This window comes from Micrasema longulum, unplaced genomic scaffold, assembly GCF_059751315.1.
Source record: "Micrasema longulum isolate JH-2025_06_02 unplaced genomic scaffold, ASM5975131v1 h1tg000139l, whole genome shotgun sequence".
In the NCBI taxonomy this organism is placed as follows: Eukaryota; Metazoa; Arthropoda; class Insecta; order Trichoptera; family Brachycentridae; genus Micrasema; species Micrasema longulum.
In genome coordinates this window covers 6,814-31,597 of record NW_028277345.1, presented here as the reverse complement: position 1 = coordinate 31,597, position 24,784 = coordinate 6,814, and the positions used below count along the sequence as shown (strand labels likewise).

Here is a 24,784-nt window from a genome sequence, read left to right as displayed (position 1 = left end):
TTTGTCACTATGTCTACTACCTTTATTTATTTTTTCTCTGTATTGATTACTATTTTTTAGATATTTTTTAACAAGCTTAAAACGGTGTAAATATCCCAAGTGACATGGTCGAAGCAACTTTGTATAAATGTATAATTTTTTGTATTTAATATGAAAATAATAAAATTAATTAATTTAACTTAAAGAATTTCCCCAAGGAATTATATATTTTTTCGGGATTAAATGTAGCCTGTATCTATTTCCGATACTATCGATATGGAAAAAAACGACGATCAGTTATCGTTATTCTTTTTTAATATTAAATTATTTTTCCACTTGGAATATTTTTTCCGAGGGAGCGATTTTTTTTCGGGACAAAAAGTGGCTTGCGACACTTGTCCCTTGTCAGCTCTCCGTCTATCTCTATGCAAAAATTTCACGTCAAAATCGCGTCAATCGGTTGCTCTGTCGCGAAGAGAAAGAAGAATTCATTTCTCCACTAAGAATCTTCCCTAGGGAGTGATAATTTTTTTTCGGGACGAAAAGTAGCCTATTTCACTTCTCAGCTCTTCAGCTATTCGTTTGCAAAAAAATCAAGTCGATTGGTCGCTCTGTTGCGATGTGAAGGAAACACAGACACAATGACATTTTACATTTATAATTTATTATAATAACATTCGTATATTAGTATGGATTGTCAACTTTCTTGATATGCTCATATTTTCTTTCCTGTATACTATTTATATTTTTTCCAATGTGTGTAACATGTTTATATGTTTTTATCCGCAAAAAAACGTTAACTGGACGTAAGTTCTATTTTTTATATTTATTTATTTATATAATTTATGAAATTCGTTGTATACGTGTCTTGGTCTGTTGTGATGCAAAAAACTTATAGCAAGATCTTAATAGTTCTGAAAGATCACAAAAGCATGTAAAAATATTTTAAATTTTAATCATATCGTTTTCGTTCGATATCCAATATCGATTTCGCCACTCGATCGCTTGGAAGACGAACGAATAAAATTAGTCGCGACACGTTCTGTTACGTCATCTCACGGCGATTCCACTACTACTAGCCTACTAACAATAATACGTCCAATGTCGGGTTCTACTTTACTTTCGTTTTCTTTTGGCCGATTCGGACGATAGCAGCAACAGTCCCAGATTTACTTTCACATTGATATTCCATTGGATTTAATCTGTAAAGTTGTTCCTTTGCATTGAGTCATTTGGTATTCACGAGAGCTTATGGCGCACAGATAGGCTACTATGCGAATCTACTATGATATATTTTTCAACAGAGATGAAGCTGTTGAGAATATAGAAGTCTAGGAATTTACCGAGCTTATGATCTTACATAATAGAACCAGAATCCTGGACGAGTACTTTCGATGGCTACTCTCAGTTGAAAATCCTGAATAAGGAAATCGAGTGGAGGTATGCCCGTCTCGTAGTTTAGTGGTTAGCGCGTTCGCCTCCTCTACCCAGTCGCTTCCCTTTTCCTGGTCAAATACGTTTTTATCTCATTTTTTTTTGTAGTGGAGGCATAGAGATTTGTGGAAGGAATGCTAGTCCAAGAAATAGATTATTCTTAGAAGCGACAAGCCGCTTCACAAGCTACAAGCAGCTAGCAAATGTGTAAAAAAACACAATATTTACAAATAAACTTATTATTGGCCAATTATAGTTTTCTTTATTTTGAATCGGGTTGTGGTCCCGTGGTAGTATTGTGGACTCACGGACCAAAGGTCCCAAGATCAAATCCCACTCTATCCCTACTACTACTAAATATTTACTCCGTTTAAAAAAAAAAAAAAAAACAGTTTTTTTTTTTTAAATATAAGGTTTACCATTAGAACTGTTCCTCTGAAGTTTTGCGGTCTGGCTTTGAAACACCGTGTATATTAAATATTTATATCGTCGCTAAAATGAAGTAATGTGCTTACATTATGCCATCTTTCTCCTAAAGTCGAATACTTGAACTCCTTACTAAATTTCAGTAGGCGTTCACTTTTGTGAAAACTCTTAAGAAAATAATTCTTGCTGATATGACAGCGTTAATAAAAGTGGAAGCTAATGCTTTGGCATATTTCGATGATAAATAATATTAGTCGAAAGGATAATCCATCATGAATTTCAAAGAAGATTTTAACTATAGGTAATGTTATGTGTATAATTACCGGTCTTTCTTATGTATCAACTCTCGCTGCCTCCACTTACCATGGAATCACCTTTCTACAACACCGCAAAGTGTGTGCGGACCAACTACTGCTTTACAAAATTATGACAGGATAAGTTGACTGCAGAATTACTTAGTTCAATATCAATACGCATGTGCGCATATTTTGTTAATTAAAAAAAAAGATTTTATTTTGCACTAGTTCAGTATGTATATATGCATCCATGTAATTTTTAAACTTTTTCAATTTTCTTTCCCAGATTGCATAATGTAAACATTATTTTGAATTTATTTCCATGCCTAGTATTCTGTTTATTCTGTTATTTTCAAGTATTTTTCATACCCTTTTTAATTTGTAGTATATCATAATTTTAATTTTTCTGCTTTTGTTAAATAATATTATAGTTTAAAATTTAAAAACGTCTCTAAAAAAATTATTATCTGTATGTCCCTAAATGAGTTTTTTTTAAAAAAACTCCTTGGGAATATTGTATATAATTATGTATAATATGTTTTCAATATAATAAAAAAAAAATACATGTTCTAGCCAGGATTTAATAAGTTAAACATCGTATGTTTAAAAGGCTTTTTTTCGTAGTACTTTTTCAGTGTACGATACCAAATTTAAAGACATAGACTACACAAATATCACTCTGTCAGATTTAAAATTGACACTTAAAATGCATAATGTAACTTTATAGACACTACAATAATAAATATGTACATCTCCCTTCCCCTCCTTATCCCCTCTTTATGCATCTCTGTCCTAATTCCCCCCATTTTAGCTAATTTCAATATATATATATTTTTAATTATTTAAAAAAATGTATGGATTTTTTTTATATCTATTAACTATGTAATATTAGAAATCAAACACTGATTTGAGTCTACTAAACACTTTATTTTATTTTTACAAATATAAAAAAATATATCAAACAAAAATATCGTGACAATTGTTTCGCCTTGTTCGGGCATTTTCAAACGAATGTGTAGATTAGATGGATCGAATGTCCTTATACAGTTATATAATTCAATCCATCTAATTTTCACACTCGTTTGAAAATGTCCTAACAAGGCGAAACAATTGTCACGAAATTTTTGTTTTTATATTTGTAAAAATAAAATAAAGTGTTCAGTAGACTCAAATCAGTGTTTGATTTCTAATATAATAAATTTAAATATGGAGTTCTACAAAATAAACACAAAATCAATCAATATATAATATGTATCATATTTTCTTTACTAACTTTCTACAATTTGTCGAAATCTATTACTGGTTTTAGTTTTTACAATATATACATATGTTGTTTACTATAAATATGTATGTCAAACTGTTGGTTTTCCAAATAAAATATAATATTTGATAACAGGAATCTCTTTAATGTTCATTGAATTGATAGCATAAAAATTATTTATTTTGGTGTTTTTACTCTTAGAATATGTTTTATTTTATTTTATTTATTTAGAATACAGGTTTAATGTTTATACTCAGATACCATTAAAAAAATAGTTTGGAATGCCATCCAATTACATGTATTTACTTAATTTGAACAAAATGAAGCGATGCCGACGCCGACGGTTTAAAGTACATAATCGGAACAATGTTATTCATATAAATTCAAATAATGGAAATAAGGACAAAACAAGGAGATAGTGGGAAGGAAATAGAAGTACGCCTTTTATGAAAATCTGGAATTTACCGTCCGTCATAATTAGGACATTGTCGGGTATTCTATTGTAGAAGCGTACGCAGTGCCCCACAAACGATGAGCTTACCTTACTTAGCCTTAATTTCGGGATTACCAATTTGTCTTTACTTCTAGTATTGTGATTATGTTAGTCGATATTTTTTTTGAAAGATAGATATATTTTTACGCACATACATAATATTCTCATAAATATATTGAAATATACCGTCATAATGTTTATTTCTTTAAAAATATTTCTTAAGCAATCGCGAAAATTTAAGTTGTAAATACCCTCTTTTGCAAAAGAAAAACTGCGGAAATATCGGCAGCCCGACCCCACACTAAAATGCCACAAGACATAATAATGTGAAAGCAGCTAAAATAGACTATTCTCGCTGTGGTATTCTTCTGAATCAAGCGTGTTAGTTTTCTTCTGTTCCTATTATTCTGTACGTTTTTGCGAGGAATTCAATATTATGACGAGAAGTAATTTCGCCTGAGTTTGATAGGGATCATGTTAGGATCTGTGTTAGGATTTTGCCAGTAGTGTCTTGATAATTTGATGTTCCTCTGTGATTTAGTATAGATACGTATTGTTTTTCTTCTATTGCTTGAGTACATGTTGTATAGGGCAAATTATTCTAATGTTTCCGATGTATTTGGGTTTTGTGTCGTTGTTTGATTTGTTTGTATTACTACGTTCTTCTTCCTTTCTGAGGCGGAATCTGGAGCGTGCGGCCGCGGTCTCAATTTGGAACTAACACTGTACTCCTTCACTGTCTGTCACTGGTATGAAAATTATAAAAAAGTGATTGTGCTGACCATGTGTATTTGATTGATCACAAATTGACAAGACTACAGTGAGGGGTACAATGAAAGCTTTTAAAGTTTCTTTGTTTTGTTATTTTCGCGGTTTGATTGTAAAGAAATATTAAATTTTCGCTTAATTAGTTAAAAAAAAATTGATATTGGTATGCGGAACTGAAGAAAGACTCGAGTTTTTATAAACGGTTTCGGGAAAGGGGTGGGTGCTTTCATTGTACCTATTATATGGAGTGATAAATATATCTAGACTATTAAAATTCTTTTAAAATGTTTGACAATACAATTGTAAAAATATTCTAGTGCAGAAGCACTTTATAAATCAATGTTTCATATCAACCATGTCGGGTATTGAATTCGAAATCTCTTGCGTGTTAGGCAAACGCGCTGCTGTTTTACCTGAATTGTAAACATTTATAACTTTTCGTTGGCATTCAATTCCGTGAAATATTTCAAACTTGTTGAAAATTGGACAATCAGGGCATTTAATAGTACGGCGAAGATTCTCAAAAATGTGTGAAAAATAAGTAAAAATGAACTACACACATACTTTGAAACGTCACAAGTTCTCATGAACAATCAATTATGGCGGTGTTGTGTGTTTCGATGGATTCCTGTTTTCGTTGGCCATTTTTTCAACGTTTCGTGTATTGTGAAAGCTGCGGGGTTCCTACTTTCAAAGGGCAGCTCATCTCAACGACGACACAACTCGTGACGGCGGAATAATGACAAAATATTGAAAAATAACAGCGATGATAATACTATTCGTATTTTTTTTTTAAATTTGGGCCTAGTTTGATAGTCTAATAATAAACAAATAAAACAATCAACTGTCCCAATTAAAATATTTTGATGATTAATATTCCAATTTCAATAATAGTCTTGTATATTTTTTTGGTTAACTAAATTGTTGCTCCTTAATGATAATTTTATCACAATCATTGTTCCCAGCTTCATCAGCTTTGAGATTCGCATTGGTGATTAAAAATATGATGCAAGGGCTTTTAATTTTGTGATGTTTAGAATTGAGTAACGTGTTTTCGTTTTTCCCCGATTTACATTCGTTTCTAGACAGAAATATATCGCTGTTTATTTGCTTAGTATATCGACGTGGCTCGATGGAATTTCTTATGTAAGCAATTTTTGATATCCGTGCCTTTGAACCGAGTATTTATATCTTCCTCATATTTGCCTGTACTTATCCATGATCATACAACATTAAAGAGTTTAAAGTTTCGTCATTCCCTTTGAAGCGTTTGACCTTTTAAAGGTTTAATTCGGAACTTTTAAAGCCCTTCTATAAATTTCAAATCACATTGGATTCAAACATTCATATATTACGAATAACGAGCTCCGAAGTAAAACCTTGTGGTTAGTTTTGGGATATTGTTCGCTATTTCGTTCAAATGATAGTGGTTAGCGGTTTATTGTGCAAACACTACGATGTTTACTCTTCTGTAAATATTTTTCATTTATTTAGCTCCATATATTACCCTTCTTGTTTATATTTGCCTGTATTCGATTATTCCGTTTATTTCGGCCTGGTATTCTCTGATTCGATTAATTTCTGTCTAAATGTGTAATTTTTAATATTCCTTGTTATTTAAAAAACTTGGAAAAATTTATGATTGTTTGGTCTATGGGTACATTTTATATGAATGAATGTGTAAGAAGCATAAAAAAATAATAATATAGCACCCCTTTCAATCGCCATATATTTTTTTCGCATATTGCTATCCTACTCTTACAACATAGTAACGTATTAACAACTTATCTTACATGCGCAGTAGGTTTGCATACACTCGTATTCGCACGTGATGCACTTCTGACATCCCTCAGCCACCTGCGCTTACCCCATGCCCCGCGAGCCCCTAAAGTAGTCCCCCCCTAAATTTTGGCCTTTATAAGGCAGATTCCTAGCTCCAGAAGTCAGAGTAAGCCGGGTCGTCTTCTAACCTTTATGCTTACCTATCTTCTTGGTACATTTTGGTAAAGATATCTACTCAGGGCTCTCCCAGTGAACCAGCTCGCTTTCCTTATCTGGAACTCTTTGGTACTAGGCTACTTCTTGGCTATCATCCTGTACGGTCAAATTATACAGTCAGCCCTTGCTAACTTAGTCGCATACCTTATTTGGTACAACCGGGTTCTTTGGTCAGATATATAATTTGAAATTTGATTTACCCAGATCATAGTAATTAATCCCGAGTACCTACTCAGCGAGTTACAAATGCTGGCTGTTAGGCCCTTTCGCTAACTTCTGAATACGGTGCAAGACCTCATTTACTAGGAACAGATAGTTTGGCTGTCCGAGGCACCACGTGTTTTAGCCACCCGGACTCATAAATCAACACCGTGTCTTAAAAAAATAACTCCGCCGCCTCTCAATCTATAAAGTCAGTGCTTGTCAACCCGTGTAACTAACGATATTGTGTTTCTTTAATTTTCTAGCGCTTATACTGTATGTAATGTATGAACTGAAGCAATAAATATATTTGCAATATAACCAGACGTGCTATAATCCTTTACAATTATTTTTTTTAGTTGTATATTTTATAGTTATAATAATTGATTGGTTTAAAAATTTCCATCGCTGACGCGTCTTATGTGTATGTTTTTACTTCAATATTTTAGAAAAAATTAATATTAAGAAAAAATATGCCTGCTTGGCATAAACTTCTTGACGAAAATTAAGACGATAGAAATTGTGCACAAAATTGCATTGGGAAACATAAAAGACGATGGTATAACAGTAACTAATTATGCTGACATACACATTTAATACCGGACAACAGCACTACCATATTAAAAAGGCTATAACAGATGCTTGACGGTCATATAGAATGGACTTACAGTAAACACCACAATGACTTACCTGACCACTTAAACATTATATTGGAGACAAATTTAAAATCAACATATAAAAGCACATGATAACTGCACATGATAATTGCACTCACCAGACGAGACATGACATGACTTGTCGTCAAGGACAGCCTAACGTGTTTTCAAAAAAAAAAAAAATCTCAAAACTAATTATTTGCATCTATAACTTTCCCTTACCGGTGATTGCATCTAATATTCTAATACAAATTCTCGGTTAAGATTTTAGGTATTCCTCCGTCATACGTTTTCGTATAGGTTAAAATATATTTTTATTAAATAAATAATACTTAGTATGAACATAAAAAAGCATTTTATCGCAATACGGAGATAAATCACCAATACAATAGAAAGTTTACCAATGTGCAGCATATCGCGTAGTATGAAGTAAAAGAGTACCGAATATATCATTGCCTCACTTACTCTGTAGGTACATTTGAGAGCAAGAGATACAATGTCACGCGTCACACGCGTGAACAGTTGCTTCTACTTCTGCCAGACGCCAGTTAGTAGCTCATAGAATTTCGACAGGGGCTGTTCTTTCGCCCGCGCAATGAGATAAAAAATATTATCAATTAAAACTTTAATTTCAAAAAGCTGAAGCAATCATCTATAAACATTCAATTTTTACGATTTAAAATTCTCTAATTTTTTGTATGTGTAGTCATTACACATCACCGTAACGCGAGGATGTTTTTGGCCCAGTAAAGGAAGGGATAAAAACGTTTAAATGTTGTTATGTTTTTAGTTATTTAAAATGAAATCGAAGAAAACAGGAACACGAGAAACTCTTTTCATAACTGGGTATTTCCTAATAGCCTCCATTTTTGTTTTGACATGGCCTTAATTTCTATAACATGACGTAAGTATAAAGGTTTGTTTTATATCGGAGACCCTTGTTACGCAGGCTTCCTTTGTTCATCAATAAATGTTGATCCTCCGAATTTATCTCTCTGCGGTTGGGTTTTACTGCCTGCAGTTTAAAGGTTGTGTGCACGTTATCTAGAACCTTCCTGAGCCTGTGTTAGGTCCAGTTCCCCTCCCTTATCTCTTCAACGGCTCCCAACCCCTCGCCTACCTTTTAGTTTGATCCATGTACCAGAGGCGTACGGCTATTTCAAATAACAAAAGGGCTACGTCATATACATTGTAACTGTTATTTTGTTTTTTTTATTTTTTATACTTATTTATATTCATAAAGATCACGCCTTACTAATAATAAATAAAAGTTTATCGGCGCGTTTCTAATACAAATAAAAATAACAAGAAATCATCATTAAAAAAAAAAAACAAACAAACACAAAAATAAAACTACAAGTACTAAAAAAAATTAAAAAACACTGCTTATCTATGAAAAGGAAGAAATAAAGTTTAAAACATAAAAATGTTTTACTAAGAAGTATTTAGTTTCAATGCGGAAGTCGTTTGATCGTCTGCTTCTTTGCTCGAAACTGGTAGAGTTCTTTACTGCAGTTAGAACTTGTTAAACAGTCTTGGTAAAATAAATTCTTTATGCTCCCATAATAGGTTTGTGCTCTAGACTCTACCAGTTTCTAGAATCGACCTTGTTCCACGGTTACTGATCAGGGTTTTTTTCCTCATCAAAGTACTTTATTATCAACCTTTAGTGGTAATCTGTTATGAAAGGCGTTCCTTCTTTGAAGATATTTGTTTTTGGATGATTGAAATTATCAGAAGAGGGCTTTGGACATGCAAAAATAGGGACTGCTGAACACGACTGTTATTTCGGGAGCTTTGCAAGCAAGGTAGGAGCAGGAAAGAGGTAACGAGCCTTTTTCACTGCCTTATAAAGATCCTCTGTGGGAGTGGGTAGCTCCAGATGTAAACCAAAATATGCGTCTAAAGCACTTAAAACTTCCCGCAGAGGAACGCCAAATCTAAGTTTATATTTAACCTCTGTTTTTTTGTTCATTTCATTCAATTATATTTGTGAATTGAATTGAACCCGACCCTTGGACGAGTGTTTTTGACTCGATGGCCTGATGAAAATCCTGGAAAAGATAAACGAGTAGAGATTAGTCCGTCTCGTAGTATGCTGGTTGACGTTGCAGGCGGTCATTCTTGTTGTCATTTACAAAATGCCAGTAATACTAATGTTGGGTTGGGCCGGGCTAGTTAAGTATTTTTTTGCATAATCTGTCATAATTTTTAAGCGGTGTATCAGATTTACTTGATTCCTGGAATTTTAGATAAATAATTTACCTCGCTTCAGGGGTTTTAACAAAACAAAACGATTTCATTTCTTAACAAATTACAACAGGGATGGAGAATACCTTCAATAAGGGAATATGGAAGTCTAGGCATTTACAGGGCTTATGACCTGTCATTGGATGGTTTAAGTGGCCACTTTACACACTGTGTAACATTCACAATAAATTTAAATACAAAAACTTATGTGATCGAAGATGGTGTATCCAGTATTTTGTCTACGAACATTTGGACAAACTCAAATATTGTAATGAAACCAACTGGTCCAAGAAGAAGTTTCAAATTTAAAAAATTGTTTTCAGGCGTTGCCTAGTATGTGAAATAATTCAGTCAGATGAATCTCTTCACTACAATAAAGGTTTTAGCTCTTTAACTTCACTAAAATCAACAAATGAAAGAATTGAGGAAATATGGATGTTCAAACATGGGCAAAATGGTAAATGTTACACAGTGTGTAATGTGGCCATCAGTTCACGTTGGAAGAACATCAAGAAATTTCGATTTTCGTGTTTAAGAACATATGAGGTGTCTTCACAATAATAGTTTCTCAGAATTCGCAAATCACCTAATCAATTTGAATCATGACTTTAATAAAAACACTGGAATTAAAATCTTACATACAAATGATAAAGGGTTAAAAGTTAATAATATGGAAATATTTCACATTAGGAAAGCTTTAAAAAATAATGTTCCTTTGATCAATAATCAAACAAACTTCCAATATAGTCCTTTATACGATGTTTCAATGTAATTGTCACCCTATAAAACCTATTGAGCTTATCCCCTCTCTCCATCCCCTCTACTTTTTTCATTAATTCTCAAACAAGATAATATTTTCATAATATAATCAGCGCATGTTTGTCCTAATCAGTGCATGTGCTTATAAAAATGCATGTCGTGTTGGTTTTATATTTTTGTGCAACAACTATGGTGAAGGTGTATAGTGGGTTTTGCATGTTGGTTTAATTGGTGTCCTGGCGAAGAGACGGGTACGTCTCGAAACCGGTAGACAAATAAATGTCGGTAAGTGGTTATATACAAATATTTAACAATATTTAGTTAAGTCTCAAAATAACTCTCTCACGACTAAAATTGCTTGCATTCGCATCCGAATATTTTGTTGACCAATTGTGAATTGTGAGGTATTTTTTTATCGCCCTATTGTCAAAAAACGCCAATGCCGCATACCTGTCCATTCTTGTTCACACAGTTATCCACTCCCCCTTTCTACCTTTTCCCCCTCCCTCCTGTACACGCATTCATTGAGTGTCCGTGTATTGTGAATCGTTGAACCCGAATGGAAAGGTAGTTTATTTTACATTCTTGGTATTTCTGGAGAGCTTTGCTTTTGTTATTCTTATTACGTATTCTCTTTCAACTTGTTTGTATGTTACACGAGAAACATCTCTGTTTTCGCTGTGTATTTGTGATGCGCGGCACGTAATAAAGCGTACGTACATTTTGCTTGACTTCGCAAAGCGTGTGTAGTAATGAATTAGACATTTTGGTGTCCGACTTACTTTTGGGTTTTTAATTATTTCATTTACCCAATTGTACGAAACTTACGTAGAATGCATAAATCACGTATTTTTATTGATTTTTATAAATTTACATATTACAACAGAGATAAAGAACATTTAAAAAAGGTAATATAGAAGTCTAGGCATCTACTGGGCTTATGACCTGTCATTGCTCCCTCTCACTGCACACCCTGTTTTCTTCACACCAAAATAAAACAGGGACGAGTTTGAGTTTGAGTATCATCTATTGTCTTGTTAACCTTAATAATAAGTTAAGGAATGCTATCTTTGTTTAGTTTTTTTATATTTTACTTTTTGTGCTGTTACATGTTCACTTAATTGCCATATTTACTAGTTCTTTGCTCAATGTATTATTATTGCGTTTTTTAAAATTATTTTTTATTATTAACTTTTTTAAATCATTCTTATGATGTTGAAATTCCATTTTTCGATGCGTTTTAAAGCTGCAAGACTTTTTGTGATGTTAGCTATCATATTATTTTTATCATATTATGTAAATGTTATCAACTATCAAATATCTAAATTTAGTTAATGGGGTCTAGAATCCCAACCGTCCATGCGCTCTGTAGCTGCAAGACGTGTTGGGATATTTATTTATTGTACAGCGCCCTTGAGGTGATTTTCACAAAAAATGGCGCTATATAAATTATCCAAACATTATTATTATAATTATTATTCTCACTTCTGTTCAATGTACTTCATGGTCCTAATGCTCCTATATACCTGCGCGAAAAATTTCAACGCTTATCAGTTTATGGTTTATGGTTAAAAAGACACAAAAAAAACTAAAAACGAATTTTATTAAATATGTCAAAAGTGTAAAAATTTTGTCAGGGTTTTTTTTTCACACAAAAAATAATTTGTTACCTTTTACTCTTTTACACCTTTTACACCAACTTTGTGTTCGTTAAGACTAAAGTAAACTTCGCAACTTATTACTAAGTAGTTTTTATGTTCCATAAATTTAATAGTTTTCATACACAATGCAGGTTTCGAATAAAATATGCAAGTTATTGATCCTTTCTTTAGCCGTGTTGAAGCTCCATCTTAACTTTCGGTGCATTTTCTTTGAATAATTTATGACCGTTTCGTTCATCCTCGAGTTTTGCATCTCGGATTCGAAGTGCATCATTTCGTCTCATTCCTTTTTTTCACTTTTTGTTGATCCAGTTTTGCAGTCTGCTTCGACACACGGAGATCATAAACTCACTGCATCTTTCCTCGCCTTGTTTTATCATCTTTGAACATGCTAAGTGCATCTACAATTACATGTGTAATCCTAGAAGCAACAAATGTTCCTTTGAAGTAGTTCTGCAATGTTCATCGGTTTCAAGTGAAGATCCTTCGGCGCTCCGTCAGTGAAATGAAAAACGAAGGGAATTTCGATACTGAGTTCAAAAAAAGTAAACTGCAATAAATGTTAAGTATGAATTTGAACCGAAAATAAACAAAACATCACGCCATTTCACTTTGTCTTTGCAAACAGACATCTCTTCCTCAGCATTCATACATTTTCTCATGCACGCACGCCGATTATTCTGCTGACATGTCCATATTCAAGCATTGTTGGATATGGTTGTGCCACTGTCTTCTTTGTTTTCTGCATCCATCAACATTCGCATCGTTAACCCTTTAACAGTTCTTTCGCTGTCCATTCGCTCTACATGTCCAAACCATCGCAGCACTCCTTTCTTGACTTAGTCGATAATTCTAGTCTCAGCCTTATATTATGCACGGAGCGGAGGCTTGGCCAGTGCTGCAGATGCCATCTGAGAGCCTTAACTACGCTAACCCTCTTTACAAGGCATCAGTTTCTCGACGTCCTGGACGTCCTGGACGTCTACTACGTCGGCAGTTAATGTCAGAACTACGGGACTTGAATTTGACTTGGGAGGATGCACAGAAGCTGACAGAGATGTCTGGAGGATCTTTGTGGACACCGTATGCTCCAATTAGGAAGTGGACATGAAATGATGATGATACATAATTTTTTTCCTTCTCGGCTTCTGCAACTTCTAATTAATTAAATAAAATCATTATTTTTCTTCACTTATCTGATCTGCATAACCCAACCATCGCGGCAATCCTTACTCAATTTTGTCTATGTTTATCTTAGCGTTGCTTTCTGCTTAAATTTCGACATTTATGAACCGTTTGCTTTTCTATATCTTCGAAAGTGAGTCACTTTCATTTAGATGGGCAAGTATTTACTCTGATTAATGTAATCTTCCTCTTATTCAAATGTGAACGAGTGCCCCACGATCTGATTATGCAAGTCTCGTCATTAGCTTGGGAAATGATTTCATTGTGAAGAGTCGTGCCGCTGGAATTAGCGGGACCAGAAATTAGAAAGGTTTTATCTACTTCTCATTGTGTAAGATGTAAGTTCAGCTCTTAAATTGATGTAAAACTCTTTGGGCAGACATGGGCCTCGTAATAACACCAATATATCAAGCTGAACCTTCTCCTAAGCCGTCAGATGTACAAGCGATCCCTTTTCTTTTCGAATCACTTTTGCTTTTAGTATCAGTACTTTCAGTTTTACGTCGTCTATGCAAATGAATGTATCAGTGAATCTTTTGGTACCTCTCAAGCTGAAGTATTCTCTTTCTTCAAACGATATGCTTTATTTCAAACAATATTTGGCATTCTCGTAAGTCTAAAGAATAGTCGTCCCATTTTTTTTCGAAACGTCGCAAAGTTTCATCAAAAATGCTACAAAAAACAAGAAAAAGGTTATCAGTGTAAGTTGTGTTAATTTGATGTGTAAATGTGTAAGAAAATGTTTTAATTAGTTAAGTAAATTTTTTTATTATGCTTATAATTCAATTAATTAAAAACCACTCAATATGTTCGTTTATATTAATATTTTATTTCCTCTGAGCTAATTACCAAATACATCTAATTAACAAAAAACACGTCATAAAGAATACATTTGATTTATTTTCTCCATGTACCTATCACGTCGGGGTCACCAGTTTATAGGAGTCTTACCTTTAATTATACGCTAATGTCAGAATATGTAAAATGTTACTACAGTAACATAAAAACTAAATTAAAACTGCTAAAACTTTTTTACGTTTTTGATGTATATTGTATTCTTCCAGAAGCCTGTTATTTATTTATTTATTATATATACGACCTTAACCAATAACGACAGTTACATAAAGAAACATATATACATTTTGTTAATGTGATATTGTGTTCGTAACATTTATCCTAAAAAGCAAATTAAATAAATATATTTTTAAAAAATCGTATTGTAATGTGTTATTTGGTTAAAATTGGGAAGTTAAATGGTTTTTTATGTATTTTTTTATATGTTTATGGTATCGAAATAAGTCTCAAAATGAATTTTTAATGTTTTTTGGTATCGCTATGATTTTTAAAGTTATGCAATTTTTTTATCGTTCCGCCGTGACGTCACATTTCTCTCCGGCATTTTCTCCCAGTTGGTAAATTGACAATGAAAAAAAACCAATAAATATGGTTTTTTAATGTTTCAATGATGCGGATCCATTCTCGCGTTTTCTCTGCTTTCATTCCCGTAAACTGGAAATTTCTCGCAAAACTCATTGGTTAATTCACAAGAACTCGTAGCGTCATTCGAAGTAGTTAATTTTGATGAATATTAAATACATTTTCAAAAAATTTTGCCGCTCAATAAAATGCTCTAATTCCTACCACATGTAAGAAAACATTGTTTAAATCAAATTCCCCGTAGCACTGAGCTTTCTCGTTTGCACGTGGGATTATCAAAAGGGTTTTTGGAGGTTAGATCTTCCAGCATTTCCCGCATCTCATTTTAATTGGTTATTTGTTCATTACGTTAAATCTTTAATAACACTTCAGAAACAGTATTAGCATTTCTTGGTAAAGACTCGTTACTGAACGTTCTACTTAAATTTCAAAAATATGTATGATATTTTACAGAATACAGGTTCACAGCTCTAAACGTTGTTAAACCATTATTCTACAATTATTTTGCTTCTTGTGAAACAGTAATATTGTACTTTAAGAACATAATTCGGAAAATTATCACATATGGAGGAAGCTAGGTCCTTAAGTAAAGACGTAATGTTGACCTCCTAGACGAGGAAACAGCGTGATGCTACTTTGTTTGATTGTTTTACAATGCAAAAGAGGACATGTGTTTTTGACTCTGGTAAAAAAACTGTTAAAATCCTGAAAAGGGAAATTGAGTGAATTAACACAACGCTAATCATCGAAATGTTATTTTACTTTGACAAATGATAAATAATGCATGCATTCGTTGTTTTGTTTCACAAAAACCAATTTAATTATGTTTAAGAAATATTACATGGGCTTAGCATCAATAATCGATTTCCGCAAATTGAACGTCTGTTTATCTGAGAGAGCTGTTCCAGCCTTTATCACAAAATAGGTTATCTCTTGGTTCTAGTAATGCGAGAACCCTTTTAATACCCATTTACCGCTTTGGCTCATCGTTTACAGTACTGGCTGCTCGATTGTGAAATAATCTACCCACTAATGTCAGAGACGCCCTTTCTTTATTTACATTTAAATTAAGGTGGATATGCCGAATCAGAATCAACGATGTTGTCACAGATTAATTTGAAGTCACCACCGGAGTTCGTAAAGGTTGTGCCCTTGCACCGTTCCTTTATATAATACTCATGGACTTCATCCTAAGGAAGTCAATTCAAAGAACTGGGAGTGCGGCAAGGAATAGCAGGCGCCACATTCAACAGTATGAAGGCTGTCTGGAGATCGAATATTTGCTCAGTGAAAACCAGAAAACACCCATAGCACAAGACAAATCTTACGGTACTTAAAAAAACATTAAAACAGGTCAATTACATAATTAGATTCTTGTTTGTCAAAAAAAATATATATTTATTCATTGTTTATCATTTGTTAGAGTCAAAAACATTCTAACTGTTGTGTAGATTTGTATATTCACTCTCTTCACAAAAGTACTATTATCTCAGTTTCACTTTTCTATCGCTGGCTGCTTTCTGCATAACTACGTTCATGTTATAGAGTCTTAACGTTCATGCAAGAGGTAAAATACATACGCATATTGTTTCAAAAAATTAGAAGGTAAGAGGAAGATCCTTTGGGGATAAAAAGTAGACACTTCGTCGCTTCAGTTCGTTTTTTTCCAACAGACCATAACACAAATCTGCAGAAATAGAGCTCTAAAGTTTTTTTTACGAAATAGGAAAAAATAATTATCAGAACTTAAGATAAAACTACTTGGACGGTAGTCAAAACTACTCGAACGGTGGTAAAAACTGTGTTTCGTTATTTTGTCTAGTGTTTTGTTAATCGGGTTGTGATCCCGTGGCTAGTGTCGTGGACTCATGGATCAAAGATCCGAGGTTCGCATCCCACTCAACCACATTTTTTTTATTTTTTTAAGAAATATTAGCGTTTTTATAAGTTACCCAAATATTTCCATTTTGGTGGCCATTTTCAATGAGTTGTAAATAATTCACTATTAGAAAATGGAAATCAAGTTGAGGTAGAGTGGGGTTCGAACCTCGGACCTCTGATCCGCGAGTCCGCAACACTAGCAACGGGACCACAACCCGATTTTTTTATTACCATTTTCTTATAGTGAGTTAATAACAACTCGTTAAAAAGGGCCACTAAAATTTTAATATTTGGGTAAATCGGAAGATCGCAAAAATTTCTAAAAAAAAAAGAAACCTTAAGTACAGTTACAATTTTTTTGAATTTCCACTCAATGACCTCTTTCTGGATTTTTACCTGAGAGCAGCAATCGAGTCGAAAACACTCGTTCAGAGTTTTGCTTGTATATAATAATAATGGATATTTTCTGTTATAAATGTTAATTCATCCATATTTGTATAACTCCTATAACATCGACTTAGTTATTTGACATCTTTATATATAATATATTTCTGCTACCTGTATCTCCATATTTGATGTTTCCCATTCCAGTAATAAGCCACCCTTTATACGCTTTTAGCCCATAATCCTAAATCAACATTGTTCACGAACTGCGTTCAGGAATGATTCTAGGTTTATTCAAAGTAAGGGCTATTAAGTTTTCATTAGGGCGTAGGACTTCATTGTCGATGGATTTTATTTGTTCTACGCATGACTTGTATAACAATGTTTGATTTCAATTATTCGCTGACTAATGTAATATGTTTTCTTTATTTTTTCAGGTGAGTGCTTTCTCAAACGAGATTTCGTATCTTCTAGAAATAATATTCGCGGTAAGTGTGAAACCCAGCATATTTTTTTTTGGTTTCCCTTCGGTGCTTCTTGCGAGCAACGAAAATAACCTGCGATTCTTTGTAACAAACGTCTATGATGTATGTAATGGGGAGCGATTTGCTGATGATTGTTGATAAATCAGATGTGATGGTTTTTGAAAGAAATGAAATTATGACTAAATGTGAGATCACTGGGAATGGTTATCCTGAATCAGGTAGAAGAATTTGTGTATCTTGGAAGTATGTTGAAAAAGATATTGAAACAGGGTGTATTAAAATCTATCTTGTTAAGGATGGGAGGAACAAGTAAAACCACATTACAACCATTAATGAAAGCACAAAAAGCCCTACCAATACTCTATAGACAGACTTTTCAAAGAATTTCCAGTACTAGACATAAGTTAAATTTACATAAAGATAATTTTAAGACACTTTCATTAAAAGCTTGACCGGCATAATGACGAACAAGTTTATGACACTAGGCAAAGTTTGGATATATCGGTCAGCAAAATGAAAAACAATGTTTTCAAAACTCTAGTCCATAAATGGATTACTAAAAGGACTAGACAGGAAGCTGAGGAATATGTTTCACGTGTCAGAATAAAATTTTAATTTCTTGAAAGTCCTTTGTCTTTTTATTCATGTAGGTATGTTTTTAAATCTGTTTTCATATTTCGCTTGAATTTTTACACCTATAATATTTTGATGTGAGTTGACAATTAATGTGAAAGTATGTACTATTATGTATGCAATAAATAATACCCTGACCCTTCGGAACGTGCCTGTGGGCCAGGGAAGTTGCTACATTCATAAATAAAAAGGAAATGATATTAAATGTACCTATAGGATGAACATTTTATTTGCAAACTGTGCCTTTTTATTATATATTGGATTAAATAAATAAATAAAATGAATAAATGTTTGTCGTGGGAGGTGTAATTAGCCATTCGCGATGGAGTCATGATGCCTATGTATGAAAATGAAGCATGGATTAGGAAAACAAGGATCAAAATAGGCTGAATGCTGTCAAAATGCGATATTTCAGGCGAATGTGTGGTAAAACTATGTTCGATAGGTGCACAAATATCAAGATTCGTAAATTGAATAAGGCTGAGATAAGCATTATCAATTAAGAAATTAGTGCGTTGGTTTTGACGGTGTTAGAATGCTTTAAAAAAATACGGTGTAAATGTTGATGGATGCAGAAAACGAGAAATGTCGAGAAATACATGGCATACTTAAAGATGGGCATATCAAAAGTCGGGATAATCTGCGCGTGCGCACGAAAAGGCGAATGAATGTAGAGAAAGCCAGGGGTCTTACGCTGGACTCATTCGTCTTTAAAATCGTATGCAACTTCCGTAATTCGACGAGTGACAGCAATCTTCAATTTCAATTTCAATTTATTTGTTTAAATATAACATATACATAACAAACACATATTCAATACGTACATATTATAAAAAAGAAGTTAATACATGAAAGAGACTCATGTCAGAGTAGTAGGAGAATCCTGCTCCGGAAACCGTCGGATACATGCAACATATTAATATCCAGAGCGATGTTGTTCAGCATAGCGTTAGGTATCTTGAACAACCCATACGAATGCAGTCGATTGAAAACCAATCGACTTTATCTCGAGTGCCACAAAGCACTCGACATTGACAAGCGAATGCGACATCGTAACTTCAGCTGTCAAACTTCCTTCTTGTAAAACGCTCGACATTTATGTTTGAATGACGAGTAGGTATTTTTGTTGTATTTTATCTTTAAATTTACAACACTCGTCAATGTTATGATGATGGCGTATCAACAAATGTGCAACAAATATATCTGTACTTATTTTTAATCCATTATCAAATGAAGCTTCACTAGAAACATGATTTCAAAATTATTTTATCGCTCGTCACTGTCGAAATACGTATTTGAGATATGTTTTATACAATATGTTTTAAAAATCCATTAGATGAATAGGAAATATTTCTAATAACATGTAGATGTGAGTTATGTCAAAGGCAAATAATAATTATAAATGTTGCAGTGCCTGAGTAAAACATTTTCTTTTATTTTTTTCATAATATTCCATACACAAAATATTCAACGGAAGAAGTTTGACCAGAAACAGTGAAGGTTTACGTGTGGTAGGAGAGCCATAGATAAATACGGATTTGTTAGTGTTGCCACTATCTCGTTCGTCTTTCTAATTAAATTATCGGAGGGTTTTCAAGAATAGCATTATGACAAAGTGATCGAGATGCCCAATAGACTATTGTCGAGTTGGTGACAAAATGTCACATTCTTCCAGCATAAGGCTCCAGGTTTATATGCGACGACAGAGTAATACGACGTTCTATCCTTTTTGCCTATCCCTATGAAAAAGGGTGTGATGATTTATTTTTGTTGTTTTTTTAAATATTTTTTCTTCATCTTTCTACTTACATCCTCATTTATTATCTTTTGGAAAAAGGCCTTTGGGCGTACACAAAACATCGAAATTATTTAGCCAGTACATCTCACTAGCATGTTATTATTTGTTGTGGAAATAATTTTAATCTAAATTTATTTTTCTATATAAATTATCTCTCTTTATAATTCCATTATTACGGACATTGGGCTCTCAAAGCCACGGAATACATAAACATGATAAAATTATACTTGTTTGTATAAAAGACCTTCGCGCAACACTTAAATTTTCGCTTTCTATAGTAAACCAGTACTAATAAATTGCGGTTATCGTGGAAATAATTCTTGTTTGAAACTGTGCTCACGTTTCAGTACCAAATGAAAGCAAAAGTCGCTATGAAGTAGAATATACGTGAGTTTGTCACTGGTTATTATGAAACAAACGACTTAGTATTTAATGCTACAACAATTACTTAACTCCTCTTTTTTTACAAATTCCTTCATAGTGCATTCGGCTCATTTATGGAACCTATATCCAAACAGGAGTTATAAAATATAGTTGCAGCTAAAACAGTACCAAACGCCATTGTAAACAAATTGCCTGTTGCACCGTGAGACATAGATTCACATTTTTACACACAGATATTTGCGATCAATAAAATATGGCCACCAAATTTTAATATACATGTGTTCTTTAAACCCCTGTCACAATCGAAACCACAATGATCAGTATGCGCAAGAAGACGTATTAGCATATTTAAAAATATATTTAGAACTAAGAATTTTTTTTAATATAAAATATTTAAAAAAATACATGGTTGCTTACTTCTGCAGAGGAGAAGTGAGGGGAGCGCGGCGCAGTATCAGACTCCTCCCTCCTCGTTTCTCCCCTGCAGAAATCAGCAACCATTTGCTTTTTTTGGTATTATATTTTTTAAATTTTATTCATTTCAAAAAAATAATTTTATGTGGCAATATGTCTTTTCACTCATACTGATCATCGTGGTTTCTGATGTGACAGGGTTTAATGAACACCCTGTATATCTTCCTCTTCCACTTGTTTTAGGCCTCTTGGCCTGTTACTCTCTACATCAAGTTCCCTTTTGAGAGGTGGACTGCCAGCTATCCTTTCATCTTTTCAGAGGTCGTCTCTGATGCCTTTGTTGACGTAAATTGTCCCTTTCTTACGGCACTTGGTTCTGCCATTCTGGTCATATGCTCTACCGTCCCCATTTTACAATATCCTCGACTTCGGATCTCTGTGTTTCGTATTCTTTCACGAAGGGTACCGCGATCAGCGCGTTTGCCTACCATACAAAAGATCTCGGGTTCGATTCCCGACATGGTTGACATGAAATATTTATTTAAAAATGTGTTTTTCACAAACAAACAAACAAACCATCACGCCGTTTCCCCGTTACGGTAGGCAGAGAGAAAAGAACGCCTCATCACTCTATCTTTGCATACAGATCTCGCTTCCTCTACATTCATACATTTTATCATGCACGCGCGCCGATAATATCGACTTTTATCATGTACATCTTAAAGTATTTGTTGGATTTGGTCTTGCCATGTCTTTCTCCGTCATCCTCTTTTTCTGCATCTATCAACATTCGCATTATAAATATTTTTAGCCATTCTTTCACTGTCCATTCGCTCTACATGTCCAAACCAACGTGTTTTTACACAAGAATATTTCATAGTCCCTGGACTGGTACCTGAAACGTAAGACTAATCACCTCACTGTCATGTAACAAAAGATATCGAAATACACCATGCACCATTACGTGCTGAAAGGGAATAATGATCATTTTTGACACATTTGATTTTTACATCTTTTGTATAATTGATAAAAAGTCAATTGGTCTTTTGATGTTTATAAAATCTTTGTTTTTAATACTAATTTTATCATTTATCATTTATTTATTCATATATATGTACATTACAAAATAAAATATCTTAATTCATACATATAAAAATAATTAGGTAAAATTAGGTATATATAAAAAAAAACACATTAGTATACATAATATCCAAAGAATAATATGTTAAAAAAGTAAGAAAATCTTGTAACGTAAAACTCCCTCAGAGACGTGAAAAATGTCAATGTCCAAAGTGATATTGTTCAACATAGTGAATGACTGATGTTTTCTGAATAAAATATATTTTTTTAAACATATAATATTTGCATTACTTTTTATATTTATTTATTAGATGAATAAGTCACTCAGATACCAAAATATTAAAATTCCTAAATTCCAAGTCATGGTCAAAATAGCGTTGTATTCAAAAATTTACATAATCTGCCCAACGAATTACAATAATCTGCCCAATGAACTTAAAACTAATAAAAAAAGTAAATTTAAATTTTTTTTTTAGCAAGTGTAAAAAGTTTATTTAATTTTAATTAGTAAGAATCTATAATTATTTTCTATTTTTCTCATTTACTCGTATATTCAAAATTATATAAATTTTAATAAATAAACAACTATAACCGTGTACGTCACTCTTCAAGCACAAGAGTTAGACTAATATGCAGAGACAAAACTTAAGGTGAGGAAAGTACATTCTAATGTCAAATGCGGAGAATAACCTGAAGGTGGAGACAGTAGAATGTACTTTCCTCACCTTAAGTTTTGTCTCTGCATACGGGCATTAGTCTCTTTTTTTGGAGGGTTACAGTTATAACATTTACCAGGTGTATAAAAGTATTTGTATAGAATTTTAAAAAAACATGCACCATTTATGAAATATATTAACAAAAAAAGTAATTCAAAACAACACTTAATAATTTCTATTATTATTACTAATAAAATTAAAATACCGGAGTAAAGGCTGGTTGCTTGTTTTACTAGTAATGACTTGGGACTTAGGATATAGAGATTTTAGTATTATTTATGTTTTCTCTGGATATTCATTGTTTACCTTTAAGACTGAAAAAGCACACATTATGATAAAACTGTAAATACTTTTAAATGCGGCCTCCGTGGTGTAGTGGTCAAGACGCTTGACTCATGCACGGAAGGTTCCGGGTTCGATTCCCGGTGAGAACACGGAAAATAAAAATGTGATTTTTCTCAAGCCTGGGTGTTCTGTGATGTAATTCACCACTGTAATTGGGCCTCCTGGCCTGTTGTGGTGCAAAAATAAATAAATAAATATCATTATAAAATACATAATTTACTGCCTTAGAACGGGGAAGCTATCCCTAGTTAGGCAGTTTAGATGAACCAACAGCAAAAATAAAAAATATGTATGCTTACTTTTACTAATGAATTAATTTGCTGTATAAATAATTACTTGTATATTGCTGTAATAAATATGTAAAATAATAAAAAAATATTAAAAAAAAAAAAAAAGCTGTAATTTTTTATTTGATTTGGGTGCGTAAGAACCTTTAAACGCAAGATTGGTGCCACTGATATTTTCCTGGCAAACATGAGTATTCAGAATTGTTGATTGCGTCGCTTTGTGTTGTCATTTTCTACTTCATAATTAATTCCTATCCTTCTTCAACATTCTACATCCACATGTCTCCGATGTTTACCTCATCATCCATATTGGGAAGCGTCGTATTGTGATGCAAATGCCGCATCGAACCCATGCCTTTGGAATTTCAGAACACTGCGCCGATGCAAGGCGTAGCGTGTACACAGTACACATATCCCAGTATTTACTCGCTCATAATTATCCGTGCCAGTATAATACATGCATTATGTATGATGAAAAGTATGCGGCGTTATTACCGGCACTCCTTTTACTTTATAGATCACGGTCAGTGCTACAAATTAAAACAGTGGTTTATTTTTCATTGTGCCAGCGTTTTCTTGTTGCCGCTCTGATGCAAGAAAGCCTTGAAATAAAGAACAACTGTATCGTAACGAATTGGAAATAAAGAGGAAAGTATTCGGTGTTTTGTGTTGTCAAGCCGGCAACGAAATGAGAACAACGGTGGCTGACATTATCGGATATAATCGGATAAAAAACGTTCCGGTTTTTCGGTATTGCGTCATGACATACTTTTATTTTGATCAAAGAACAACCATAACCTAGAAGTTATTTCCTCTTCTTTCGCTTCAGATTTACTGACCCTTACCATCGTTTCTTTTCCACCTCTAATAATGCATAGCGCACTGCATTGTTAAATTTGGACGCCAATTTTTTATTTTTTTTTATTAATAACAAATAAATATACAATATACAATATTACAACTAAATACAATTTTTTATATTGATCAAATACATATATTTACAAAATTACAACAGGGATTGAGAATACCTTAAATAAGGGAATATGGAAGTCTAGGCATTTACAGGGCTTATGACCTGTCATTGGCTGGTCTAAGTGGACTTTTCCGTGTATGCGGGCACCGCCAAGGAGACTTATGTCCTCAGATGCGGTGTGCGGTATGTGGGGGGCAAGTTATAAATTGGTAGTAAATTAATTATACTTCTAATTATTTTATTTTTACCCTCTGTAACAATTTCGCTGGATTTTCTCAGAATAATTATGATCCACGATGTTTCTTTACATTGCGTATCGAATTTTAGCTTCCCGATGTTTAGCGTCAGTCTTTATTATTCCAGGAAACTCGTACATTACAGGATACATAACAAACCCATTTAAATGGGATGGGAAAGTTTTGTTTACATTGTTCCCTATCATCCCCCGTTCTTGGAAAATTTAAATCCCTTGTCAAACATAGCTCTGGAAATATCAAATTGCAGTATTTCTACCCCCGCCTTTGATTCCATCTTGGTATTGCTTAAAAGTCATAACCTTTCTATTAAACTTTTGCTCGTCGAAAATCCTTATTTTGCGAG

General features: G+C 33.3%; 1 long non-coding RNA gene across 1 annotated transcript in view; it reads left to right on the top strand.

Moving 5' to 3' along the window:
• The window catches only part of LOC148284230 (uncharacterized), a 185,889-nt gene extending 166,877 nt beyond the window's left edge, over positions 1-19,012 (top strand). Inside the window, exon 3 of the long non-coding RNA XR_015825379.1 lies at positions 17,507-19,012. This is a non-coding gene — a long non-coding RNA (uncharacterized LOC148284230). The remainder of the gene's footprint in view (positions 1-17,506) is intronic.
• The last annotated feature ends 5,772 nt before the right edge of the window (positions 19,013-24,784 follow it).